The sequence below is a fragment of the Abramis brama genome (assembly GCF_963993115.1).
Source record: "Abramis brama genome assembly, chromosome: 17".
Taxonomy (NCBI): Eukaryota; Metazoa; Chordata; class Actinopteri; order Cypriniformes; family Leuciscidae; genus Abramis; species Abramis brama.
Genome location: NC_139979.1, coordinates 31,867,646 through 31,880,089, shown reverse-complemented (window position 1 = coordinate 31,880,089; position 12,444 = coordinate 31,867,646). Strand labels below are relative to the sequence as shown.

The 12,444-nt window shown below is 38.1% G+C and overlaps 1 long non-coding RNA gene across 1 annotated transcript; it reads right to left on the bottom strand.

The window, feature by feature from the left end:
• Positions 1 to 8,898: 8,898 nt before the first annotated feature.
• On the bottom strand, positions 8,899 to 12,226 carry LOC311067896. Its single transcript, XR_014603296.1, has 3 exons — positions 12,174 to 12,226; positions 11,140 to 11,282; positions 8,899 to 9,059 (listed from the first exon to the last, which is right to left on the bottom strand). It is a non-coding gene; the product is annotated as an uncharacterized lncRNA (long non-coding RNA).
• Between the last annotated feature and the right edge of the window lie 218 nt (positions 12,227 to 12,444).

Below are 12,444 nucleotides of genomic sequence, written 5' to 3'. Positions count from 1 at the left end.
AAAAAGGGGGGTAATAAATGTTGTAAATGTGCCTACAAAAGTTTTTATGGGGGAGGAGTCAATTGCACACGCATGCGCATTGGCGAATGGTGATCATCATATTAAGCTCCTCATCAACCTTGGTCATATTGGAGAGCTATTAAATAAGAAGAAAAAGACTGCAGACTTTTGACACATCTCAGAATAGTTCAGAAGATAACAGACATATCGTCCTGTAATCTGCTATTGGTGAATAGCTACCATAATCTTTTTGAAGATTCACTCACGTTATAAATGTCAAATAATATAGATTTTAATATAAATTCTTGCACTTTGTTTGCCCTAGCTAGCCTGGTAATGAAAAAAATAAAGAGAAAATGTTGTTTTAGATCTAAACATATAGATTAATGCGTTAAACAAGCGTCTTTGACTGTTATTGCATCTCTTCTGCTTTTTCAGTTTCTCATGCCATGTTTTAAAACGCCTTGTCAAGTTAAAAGTTAAACCTTTGAAAACACGTCTAGACACCCGCACTCTTTTCCATTTTGTTTGCGTTTTAAAAGCACAAGCGTGTTCCTTAATTTAGCTTACTGCCGTTTTAAAGCCTTCACATGGACATACATAGCTACGCCTATAGACTAAATGTCTATGGGACTGCAAGTCGACAAGTTTCAATAAACCGCTATTGATTCAAAGAGCTGATGAGGTAATATATAAAGGTGAGTGATTCTGAGTGAATTGTGTGGTGATTAATATAAAGGTGAGTGATTCTGAGTGAATTGATTCTGTGCTTAGTTCTGTGTACACTTTACAATGTGACCTTAAGATAAAATGGAAAATAAAATAAATAAAATGCAGTAAATGCAGAGTATTGAAGTAATTGATGCAATGAATCCCTGGTGAAAAAATAAATAAAAAATGCTAAGTATACTTGCAACCAGACTTATCCAGTACACTTCAAGTGTGTTTATGATTAGTTAACTTGAAGTGTGCTATTTTGGAACAACTAATTTAGTACTAAGTATATTTTAGGTGTAATTAAATTGTATTTAATTGTATTTAGTGTACTTTTTGTGCTAAATTGGAACAACTTCAAGTATACTTAGTATACTTTAAGTATATGACTGTGTAGGGACTAATTACATGCTTGATTAGGGATTAAAGTGTACTTTATTTGTGTTCCAAGTACATTACAATTTCATTACCAGTGTCTCTGAAACATACAATCAATATACCATAAGTCAGGGACAGGCAACTTCGGTCCTGGAGGGCCACTGTCCTGCAGAGTTTAGCTTCAGCCCTGATAAAAACTCACCTGCCTGTATCTATCTAGTAATCCTGAAAACATTGATTGCCTTGTTCAGGTGTGTTTAATTAGGGTTGGAGCTAAACTCTGCAGGACAGTGGCCCTCCAGGACCGGAGTTGCCTATCCCTGCCATAAGTGTTTTATATTTGAGTAAAAAGTATATGCTCAGTAATACCTTTGGCTTATTCCAAATACTACAAATTGCACACTTTGTCTTCAATAACAAATGCATATTAATAAATAAATATTACTTAGCGATACTTTTTACAATATACTTTTGTATACTATAATGTATTTTGAAAGTAAACTTCAATGCATTATTACAATGATCATTTCCAGCACACAGTTAAAAATATATTTTTAAGTAAAGTGAAAATAAATACATTTCTAAAATTCTAAAATATATTTTTAGAGAACATACTAAAGTACAATTATTTTAAAGTGTGTTAAAAGTTGTATTGTGACAATAGGTAAAAGCATGATGCTAATATACTTTGAATATATTTAAATATAGTAAAAAAAAATGTTAGTATATTTGCAATGTACTATTGAAAAAAGGAATATATTTCAAATACAATAAAGTTTACTTTTTTATTAGGGATTGTTTATTCTTAGCACCCCCTTTGAACTGTTAAGTCCCCCCTTAGCACCCCCAAGAAAAAATATCCTGGAGCCGGCGCTGGCTCTGTCTGTCTCCAGCCGACATAAGGAAGACCCTGTCCAGGATAAACCCACGTAAGGCTGCGGGTCCTGACAAAATACCTTGTCGTGTACTGAGACTGTGCTGCACAGCTGACAGATGTCCTAATAGATATCTTCAACACCTCACTGAGCCAGCCAGTCGTCCCCACATGTCTTAAATCCACCACCATAATTCCAGTACCAAAGAAGTCACCTGTGTCCTGCCTGAATGACTATCGTCCCATAGCAATGACCCCAATCATGATGAAGTGGTTAGTCATGCATCACATCAAGTCCAGTCTCCCTAACACGCTGGACCCATTCCAGTTTGCATACCATCCAAACTGTTCTACGGACAATGCAATATCCTCCACCCTCCACCTGGCTCTTACCCACCTAGAACAGAAAGACTGTTATGTAAGAATGCTGTTCATCGACTTCAGCTCAGCATTCAACACAATAATCCCTCAGCAGCTTATCAGCAGCATACTTGCTGGGCCTCAACACGTTCCTCTATAATTGGATCCTTGACTTTTTAGAAGACCTCAGTCAGTCCGTGTCGGCCACAACACCTCGAGCACTACCACACTGAGCACAGGTGCCCCACAAGGCTGTGTGCTCAGCCCGCTGCTTTTCACGCTGATGACCGACGACTGCACTGCCAAGTTCAGCTCCACCACATCATCAAGTTTTCTGATGACACAACTGTGGTAGGCCTCATCAGCAACAATGATGAAACACACTACAGAGCGGAAGTGGCACAGCTGGCTGAATGGTGTGGAGCACACAACCTGTCCCTCAATGTGGGGAAGACAAAGGAGGTTGTGATGGACTTCAGGAGAAACTCTGCTGACCACCCCCCACTGACTATCGGCAGCTCGACTGTGGAGAGAGTCAGCAGCACTAAATTCCTCGGAGTGCACATCACAAAGGATCTCAGCTGGACCACCAACACCACGTCACTCTCCAAGAAGGCCCAACAGCGCCTCCACTTTCACCACCGACTGAAAAGAGCAAGTCTCCCTCCACCCATCTTTACCACATTCTACAGGGGAACCATTGAGATTGTGCTGCATCACTGTCTGGTATGGGAACTGCAGTGCTGCAGGCCCCAAGACCCTACAGCGGACAGTGAACACAGCTGCAAAGATCATCGGTGCCCCTCTTCCCTCCATCCTGGACATTTTTCTTACACGATGCTCCAGTAAAGCCATCAGTATCGTGAAGGACCCCGCCCATCCCTCCCACAGTCTCTTCCAGCTCCTGCCGTCAGGAAGACGGTACCGGAGCGCCAGAGCCCATTCTGCCAGACTGCTCAACAACTTTTTCCCCCAGGCTGTGAGAGCCCCTCATCCAAACCTCTACCTCCTGAAACCAGGAACATCTCACAATGTCTCTTTTTGCACAATCTCGTGTACAGTATTAATGTAAAGTATTTGTGTAGTTTTTCTTAGATTATGTATATGTATAGTGAACTATTTATAGTATATGTATAGTTACCTCTCTCAGTAGGTTAGCTATGTATAGGTTTATACTTCTATTGCTGTATGTTTATATTATGTTGTATATTTAGCTATGTTATTACTGTTGTATGTTTATATTATGTTTAAATCTGTTTCACAGTATGTCCCCAAATGTAGCGGAATGACAATAAAGCTTGACTTGACTTGAAGTTCTTTTTCGTTTTTCGCTGAGAAGTAAAAAGTTGGAAGTACCTTTGCAGCGATATACTGTTAATGAACATTCAGCCATCGTCCACACTGTTGAGAGCGACAGTTAGATTAATATGTAAATATGTGCTGCGTGCTTTCCTCTCAATAATGAAATTAACAACAAACATGACAGCGGTGAGAAAACAGCAGTTAAGAAAACATCTGATCATAGCAATGTGGATATATTTGCACAAGCTCCGCAATTCACCGTCATCATGTCGACAGAAGAGGTGATTAAAATTACACTGTTATGATAGTTTGATTTTAAAAGTTTGATAGTTTGAGTTTTAGATTTGAGACTATATATACGGTGGCCCAGTAGTGCACAACACAACAAAATTTTAAAAGCAAGCATAAGTTCACAACACAACGAAATTAAGCACAACACAATGAAATGAATCCACAACACAACAGAAATGAGCCACAACACAACGAAATAAAGCCACAACACAACGGAAATAAGCCACAACACAACGGAAATAAGCCACAACACAACGGGAATGCTCCCGACCACTAGAGGGCTCTCGGAGCGCGATAAAGTTTTCCTGGCCATTGTTCTTTAGAGTCGGCAGTCTTAAGATATCAATACCACGATTCGTTTTAACAGTAAACATTATATATCAACATAAAATATGACTTCAAAATCACCTACATGAATTATAGCTGCGTATTTATACTCGGGAATGCTTTGACCCGCTTCCACAGCACACAATCCCTAAGGCAACGTCTGGCAATTCCACCAAGTGGTTCAAACGTGTAATTTATTATAATATAATTTGATAAATAAAAATAAAAACCATATGGTGAATTGCCACAATTCATATTGGCACAATTTCACCTGTAATAATTCAGTCTAGTCACTAGAAACCTACCACAAGCTTTGGGACATGAAAAAAACCTTTAGGTGAATTACAGTAGGCCTAATGTTTTTATAAAAAAACCCAAATTGTACTATATACAGGGAGCTATTGGCACAATTTCACCTGTAGTAAGTCAGTCTCGTTACTAGGAACTACAATCTTTGAAACATGAAAAATTTCCTAAAAAATAATTGTTTACTGTAAATACATGAAGGGAGATATTGGAAAAAAGTCACCTGTAGTAAGTCAGTGTTACCAATACAATCAAGCTTTGGATTTTGAACATGTCTGTTTTAAAATGTTAAAAAGTAATTTTAAATAATACAAATTATACGTTTTAACAACTCGGAAGAATTGGCAGACGTTCCCTTAGGGATCCTGAGGGTCAAAGCATTCTAGAGTATTAATATGCAGCTATAATGCACTGTAGGTGATTTTGAATTAATTAATGCCGATAAACAATGGTTAGCTACATACTGTTAAAATTAATCGTGGTGTTGATATATTTTTTTGACTGCTGACTCTATAGAACAGTGGCATGGAAAACTAACTTTACCGCGCTCCGAGAGCCCTCTAGTGGTCTGGAGCATTTACGTTGTGTTGTGGATTCATTTCGTTGTGTTGTGAACTTATGTTTGCTTTTTACATTTCGTTGTGTTGTGCACTACTGGGCAACCATATATATAGAGATATCTATCACATAAAAATCAGTCTACAGGCTTTCAAAGACAACCTAGAAAGTTTTTTTTTTTTTTTTTTTTTAAGTTTCATTACAAGCTGTTCACACATTTGCAATAAAAAAGTGATTAATACATGAAAATTCTTATATATAGCCCCTTTAACATTTATTTTATTTCAGGTAACAAAAATATGGTTTTGTTTTGAGTTAACTATTAACCCTGGTTGAGTGACATGCCCTCATCCTCAAAAACCATCAACAAAAATTCATTAAATATGGGTTCACTTTCAGCTAGAATAAACATGCTTCATGCCAACCACAGTGTTTTGTGTGTGTGGTGAATTCAAGGTGTAAGCAAAACTTTCTCAATGGTCACACCAAATGACATTTTCAGAGATAATAATAAAATAATAATAATAATAATAATAATTTGCTTCGAAAACGAATTAAACCCAAACAGAATATTTGTAAGAGCTTAGCATGTCTTTTAAATTACATTGATGATACACCGATCTTTTATCATTGGCACTCTTATTTGTCATTGACCCACAACCTCAACACATCTAGTTCTGTAACGTGTGGAGTTTATTAGGAAATTATTAATAAACACAAGCTTGAAACATGAATCTTTAAACACAGCAAAAAAGGATTTTCTTCCTCAACAAATATCTAAACATTTTTAAATCAAGTTACATTTACTCAAGAAGCAAATATGCTTAAGATATTATGTCTTGTTTTCTGAAAAAAGAATGGATCAAAATGAAGTGAATGTACGTTTAAAACAAGAAAAAATGTCTGTCAATGGCATAAGAATTTTTTTCCACAATCTTCAAATATTGTTTCAAAGCAGGTTTACAGAAAATGCATGTGTCTAATGTCTACAATTTAGAGTGATCTGTTATCAGAGGTGACTGTGTTCAGGTAATGTATTTCACGCAGTTAGCTAACATCATGTATACATTTTAAGGCAGAAACAATGAGCTCATTGAAGTAATTATTACATGCTGTGAACATGATCATTACAATAAATAGAAAATGTTGCATTGGTGCATGTTGATTCACTTTTTCAGAAAATAAGAATTGCTATCTTATATTGTTTTGCTTCACAAGTAAATTCATCTTAATTTAAGAATGATTAGATGTTTGTACTGGAAAACCAGGCCAAAAGTATAAAGAAGGAAATTATTTTTAGTATGAAATTATTTGTCTTCCTTTCAGATTTTGTATTCACTCTCCCTCTCCATCTTTCTTCCATTTAGAGCCCCACAAGTTTCTTCTTCATCCTGTCCTCCTCCCACTGACCTCTCTTTTACCTCTCTCTCCATCCTGGTCCCACACTCTCTGGCCGTAGTTCCCCACTGCATGCCTCTAATACTTGCTCCATGTGCTTTTATATGGCCTTATTAGAATTTATATCTAACAACTGTTTCCCGATGTTATGATTCATCTCCTGCCGTATGCTGGATCCGCTGCCTGAAGCTGCTAGAATGCATTCTGGAAATCTCCACACACAGTAACACCGTCTCCAATGCAAGCATGCAGCATGTCCCTAGAAAACTAGATCACTTCCATTATAATCAACAGAGCTGTTTAGTGGCGCTCAGTGTAGGTATAAAGTGGCAGGATTCCAGTAAAAAACGTTTTTTTTCAGTCCACAATGAATGCAAAAATGCTGCGTGACGAAACTAAATAACAGATAATCAGAGCAGTGTGTGAACAAAAGTTCACTGAGTAAAACTAAAACACATATAGAGCCAACTTTGTATTTTCATGACTTCTGTGATACTACTTTAGATAGGAGGATTTGTATGATGTTAATTGTGGAACTTCAGGGATTTGTCATTTAATATTGGATGTTTCTCGACTTCCACAGCAAATTTTCCCTCATCTATGTTTATTGTTGTTTAAAGATGTCATAATTTTCTTATCTTCATGGCCCTAACCCTGAATGCATTTCCTTATTATATGAAACACAAAATAAAACATTTTGAAAAACATAAACTAGCATTTAAAAGTTAGGGGATTTTTTTTAACAAAAATGTTTCTTACATTTTTTTTATTTTTATGAAATAATTATTTTATACTCACCAAGGCATTTGTTTGATCAAAAATACACTACATTTTGTAAATTATTACAATTTATATTGTAATATATTTTTAAATGTTATTTATTCCAGACATGCAAAGCTGAATTTTCACCATCATTACTTCAGTCTTCAGTGTCACATGATCCTTCAGAAATCATTCTAATATGCTGATTTGATGCTCAAGAAACATTTAGTATTATTATTAACTGTTGCAAACAGTTGTGCTGCTTCATATTTTTGTGGAAATGTGTTTCTCACTGTCAGTGTAAAGAGGGTCTAAGGATAACCTCAGGTAATGTAGCACAGATAACCTTGTTCCATTCAGAGGGAATGAAAATGAGCAAAAAATAAAAAATGAGTGGGGAAGAACTGTAATGTTACATCGTTATTGTTTGACAGTGGAGAATCCCTGGAGCAAAACGGTCAGATTTTCCACAGTTTGGGAAAGAAGGATGGAGGTGGGGGTGAGGGGCTATTTGGAGGGGAAACTCCATTGGCTCTGAGGCCACAGAGGCACGTCCTGTGTCCACACATACACAGAGAATGGGAGAAATTTAAGAGAGACTCTGCTCCAAAACCCAGTGAGCTGCATTTTAAGGCATTGCAGGCAAGTGCAATTTCAATAGATAGGCAGCGACATTATGCTGGCTTCTAAAATACCATTTTCTGACCAAATTCTCTTTTATATATAATTTTGTTTTTTGGTCCAAAATGAAAGTATTGATGAAATACTGTGTTAGAAAAGTTAGCCAAGGTGGAGCCGACAGTTCAACAAGTCGAGGTGGAGTGATGGACTCGGCGGAGCTGGAGACCTTGAGATTTCAAGCGTTGGTCTGCTTTCACATTCAACCTGATTCTATCGAACCCTGGTGCACTTGCGTTCATCTTCCGTCATCACAAACGTGCACGCCGCATGATAGAAAACAGAACGAGGTCTATTTTTATTAATTTGGTGCCATTATGCACAGTAGAGTAAATGACACTTGGGTTTACTGTATGTGCATCGCTAGAAGGCGTCTTAAGGGACAGAGGATTTCCATTCATTTGCTGCCCTGATTGCACTCGATTACAATTACACTGCAGGCTCGCTCTTGCTCGTATCCAAGGTAAATCATCAACACTATCATCCCTTACATGTGTTTTATTGAACTAAATACATCATCATCAGCTAAAACACTTGCACAGGTTACTTTTCTTCCTGAAAAAGTTTGCACACAAGTCTGTGTCCGTGTTTCACATTCACGTGAATCGTGCTACAGTTCGAGTGCAACCTTCAGGTAGTCTCGGGTTCGGTACCCCGGTGAGCACCCGGGTCAGCATGACTGCTTTCACAATAGCAATTTTTCACGCGAACTGTGACTGCTAGTGTGAAAGCACTGTGAGAGTCTGTCAGTCAGTTCTTGTCTGCCTTGTGCAATGCGGCAGGCCCGGGCTCACTGTCTGCGGTGGGCTCTGGTGTTAGCTCTGCGCAGTGTGTGTGCGGTGGCTGGCTGGGCTCTGGGTCCGGAGTGGGGCTGGTTATGTCCTCCATAGCTGGACAGATGGTGAATGAGGACCCACAGTTCACCAGCACCCACTCCACATACTGTATGCGGTGAAATCTCCCCTAGGACCATTCACTGGCCCGCTCACTGAGGCTGGTGTGGTAAAAAACGCAGAGCAAGCAGTCTGGATAGTTGGTTAGGCACGGCAGATCTAAAAAAGTCCTTAGTGTGGTCCTCCAGTTAACGGTCCTTCTGCTCGAGGCAAAGAATCTGACGCAGCAAAGAAAAATTGCGTTAGGGTTCGGTCTTCTGTCACAGGTGAGTGGCTGCATTGAAGCGTACAACGATACACCCAACTAGAATAATCTTTCATTACAAATGTTCAGGAAAAACACAGGAAGCAACTCTCAGGAAAAGCAACCATGTAAACTAGACCGAACAAAGAACGGAATGAACTGAAGGCTTAAAAACACAGACTGAGCAATCAACGGAAAGCAGAACAGGAGCGTACATTAGGAACTATGGAAACTAATAAGCACAGGGAACTCAGGCAAACCACACCAGGGAAAATACAACCAAAATACAATGAAACTAAACAGACATAGAACTACATATTACACATTTGTAGTTGTGTGTATTTTTGCAACTTTGGAGCCCCTTTCATTTAAGTGAGTGTGATTTACTGTCATAAATATACCACTATCAGAATTACAGTGGATGTACACATGCATTTGTTGATAAGCTAAATGATTCCAAAAGCCAAGAACAACTATGTCAGCTGATAAGGTGAGCAATATTGCAAACTTCCCAGCAAACACATTTACGTTGTGGCAACGTCTGTGGCACGTTGCATTTCTACTATGGCAACGTCGCTGTCTACATGCTCGCAACATTGTAACAACGCAGAATTGTAACAATGTTGCGCGACATTCAGCAACTGCGAGATGACGTTCTGACAATTTAATTTTTTAATGCTAGATATAGATATCCCCCATTTAGCCTGTTATGTTTTGAGGTTAATTTTTAATTAGTCAGATGTTAGATAATTATATACTTTTTTAAATATTGTTTATCCTTATTATTATTTAATGGGCCTAACAGTAAATTAATTATAATCAACACCTACAAGTGTACACTTTGAAGAGTAAAAATGACAGAAGGTTACGTTAATTCAACTTTAATTTAATTCAACAGAAATATAGGCCTAGCTAACGTTAGCATACACTAGTATTGTAATTTACACAAGATCGCAAACTCCATGAATGATCAGCTAACGTTATTCTGTCCCTTCAGTTAGACTGAACAAATACATGTCACATTAGACAAGGAAGTTGTAGGTTGTGTTTGAATAATTACGTATCTTATTTAGCTGAGGTAAATTAAAAGCAATTCTCTCGTATCCTTGCTTGATGAAGAATGAGACGGGCCAACGGGCGATTGAAATTTAAAAGGTACATGTCAATTACATGCTGTCCAGTGGTTGTCCAGACACCCTAGGCACAACCTTAAGCGATGGCCCTGAACGGTGGTTCAATGTCAACATTGTGACAACGCTGTAACAACCTTCACCACACAATGTAGTAATAACAACCTTTTGGCCATGTTGTTAAAACATTGTTAGAAGGTTGGGTACGTTGTGCCAACGTTCTGTGTTAGCTGGGATATTGCAAGCTTACCCGCCATGTATTTATTTGCATGCTATTCTGAGACTGGACTGTTAGGCTACATTCACACTGCAAGCCGTAATGCTCAATTCTGATTTATTGCTCAGATACTATTTTCTTGTTTGGCTGTTCACACTATCTTTTAAATGTGGCCAATATCAGATTCGAGTGTGAACTAGGTACGGTCCTGAACTGACCCCGTATACACAAAAGAATGATAAGAAAGACGACACACAGCACGCTATCATGCTAAAGTAAATACAAGGTAATGTGCCTTGTGCCATGTCTCCTAAAGGATGCTAAATAATACACACATAAACAACAAAAATGTGCATTACTTTGTAAAGTCACATTGTCATTATAAGCACAAAAAAACCACATTATATGGGCCACACTGTTTCTGAGCATGTCACTACACATTTATGTGGTTCACCAATTATAGCATTTGTACATATTTCATGCAAAATAACTGTTTGACAGAAAGCAGTGTGGCTGCTTATGTAATGGTTATTATGCATTTGTGTGTAGGAAAAAAGAAACCATCTGTCCAGGATTATGTGCAACTAAAGGATCAGATGGCGGCCAAGGTGTAAGGGAGACAGTGTGCGTGTGTTAGGGCTGCTGGGTGGGACGGCAGCAGGTGCCTGCACGTCGGACAGCTCGTTTAGAAGAGGCGACGGCCTCACATGTCTCAGATTTGGCACATGGATCCTCCAGCTTCACACGCTACAGAAAGATCCTCTTTCAGCACAGACACCTCTCTTATGCAGGTTTCCCATCCTCTCACTCTCGATTTCTGTTTTCTCGGCTCTGTACAGCTCCTGTTTGTCTGAAGAGATAATAGCTCACAAATTATGTATGTTTCGGTTTCTAGTAAAAAAATATCCTAAGAAAACAAGACATGCTGAGAAGCAAAACCATGTAAAACAGAGCTTTTTAAAAGATTTTTTAGATATTTTTACTGAAAAAAAGGGCAAAAATATGATTTAATTAATGAATTAACATCCCTAAAAATTAATACACTTTGGAAATACATGTCATCTAACTCTCATTAGAATATTATTAGACTATTAGGTTAGGGCTTGGGTTAGTAGAATAAGTTGACATGTAGTTGCAAAGTTACTTATAGTCAGTTGGATGTCTGTTGAGGAGCATCACAATAAAGTGTTTGGAGATATTAAGCAGACAGTCTACTCTGTCTAATGAGAGTTAGTCGACATGTAGATGCACAGCTACTTATAGTTAGTAGAATTTCTAATGTGGACTATCGAAATATATATTTACCTAATAAACATCCCTAACTCTAGCAATGTAATGTACAAATTTGGTTATAGTTTATACATTTGTGTTAGAACATCTGGCCTGAGATGAGGACTTCTCAGAAATTATGGCTAAAGACTGGGCCATGAGAGACTTTGCAGTGACTAGCTATGTCAGCAAACTGTTAAGGTTTAAGCAGATGAGAATCTCAGACTTCCGACAGGAAATGGCCGTTAATAAAACAAGGCTTTATTGTTCTAGGGCAGCGCAGGGTTGATTTGTGTGTTATGTTGTGACCCCGGATGAGTCTTTGAGCTGCAAAACAAACATGTTAGAGACCCAGGATTAGATTGAGCCCTAAGATTCAAAGAGACAGAAACAAACAAGTGTTTTACCACAATAAAATCATGACTATAGAATCTACACACAACTGAATGACATCAGACAACCACAATCAAACCTTTTCCAGCAACAGGTTGGCAGTGCACAGACTGGAATTGTGAAATGTTTTTCCTGCTGAAAAGATAGGTCAGTGATTAAAAAATTATTGAACCTATGATGTAGAATGATGGCATGGAAAGTTTTCATAAAAACAACAATTCAACCCGGCTACATTGACACACACACACACACACACACACACACACACACACACACACACACACACACACACAAAATCTTGCTGCTAGATCATTCTTATTAGGTATGATGACATGCAATACTTTTTGTCA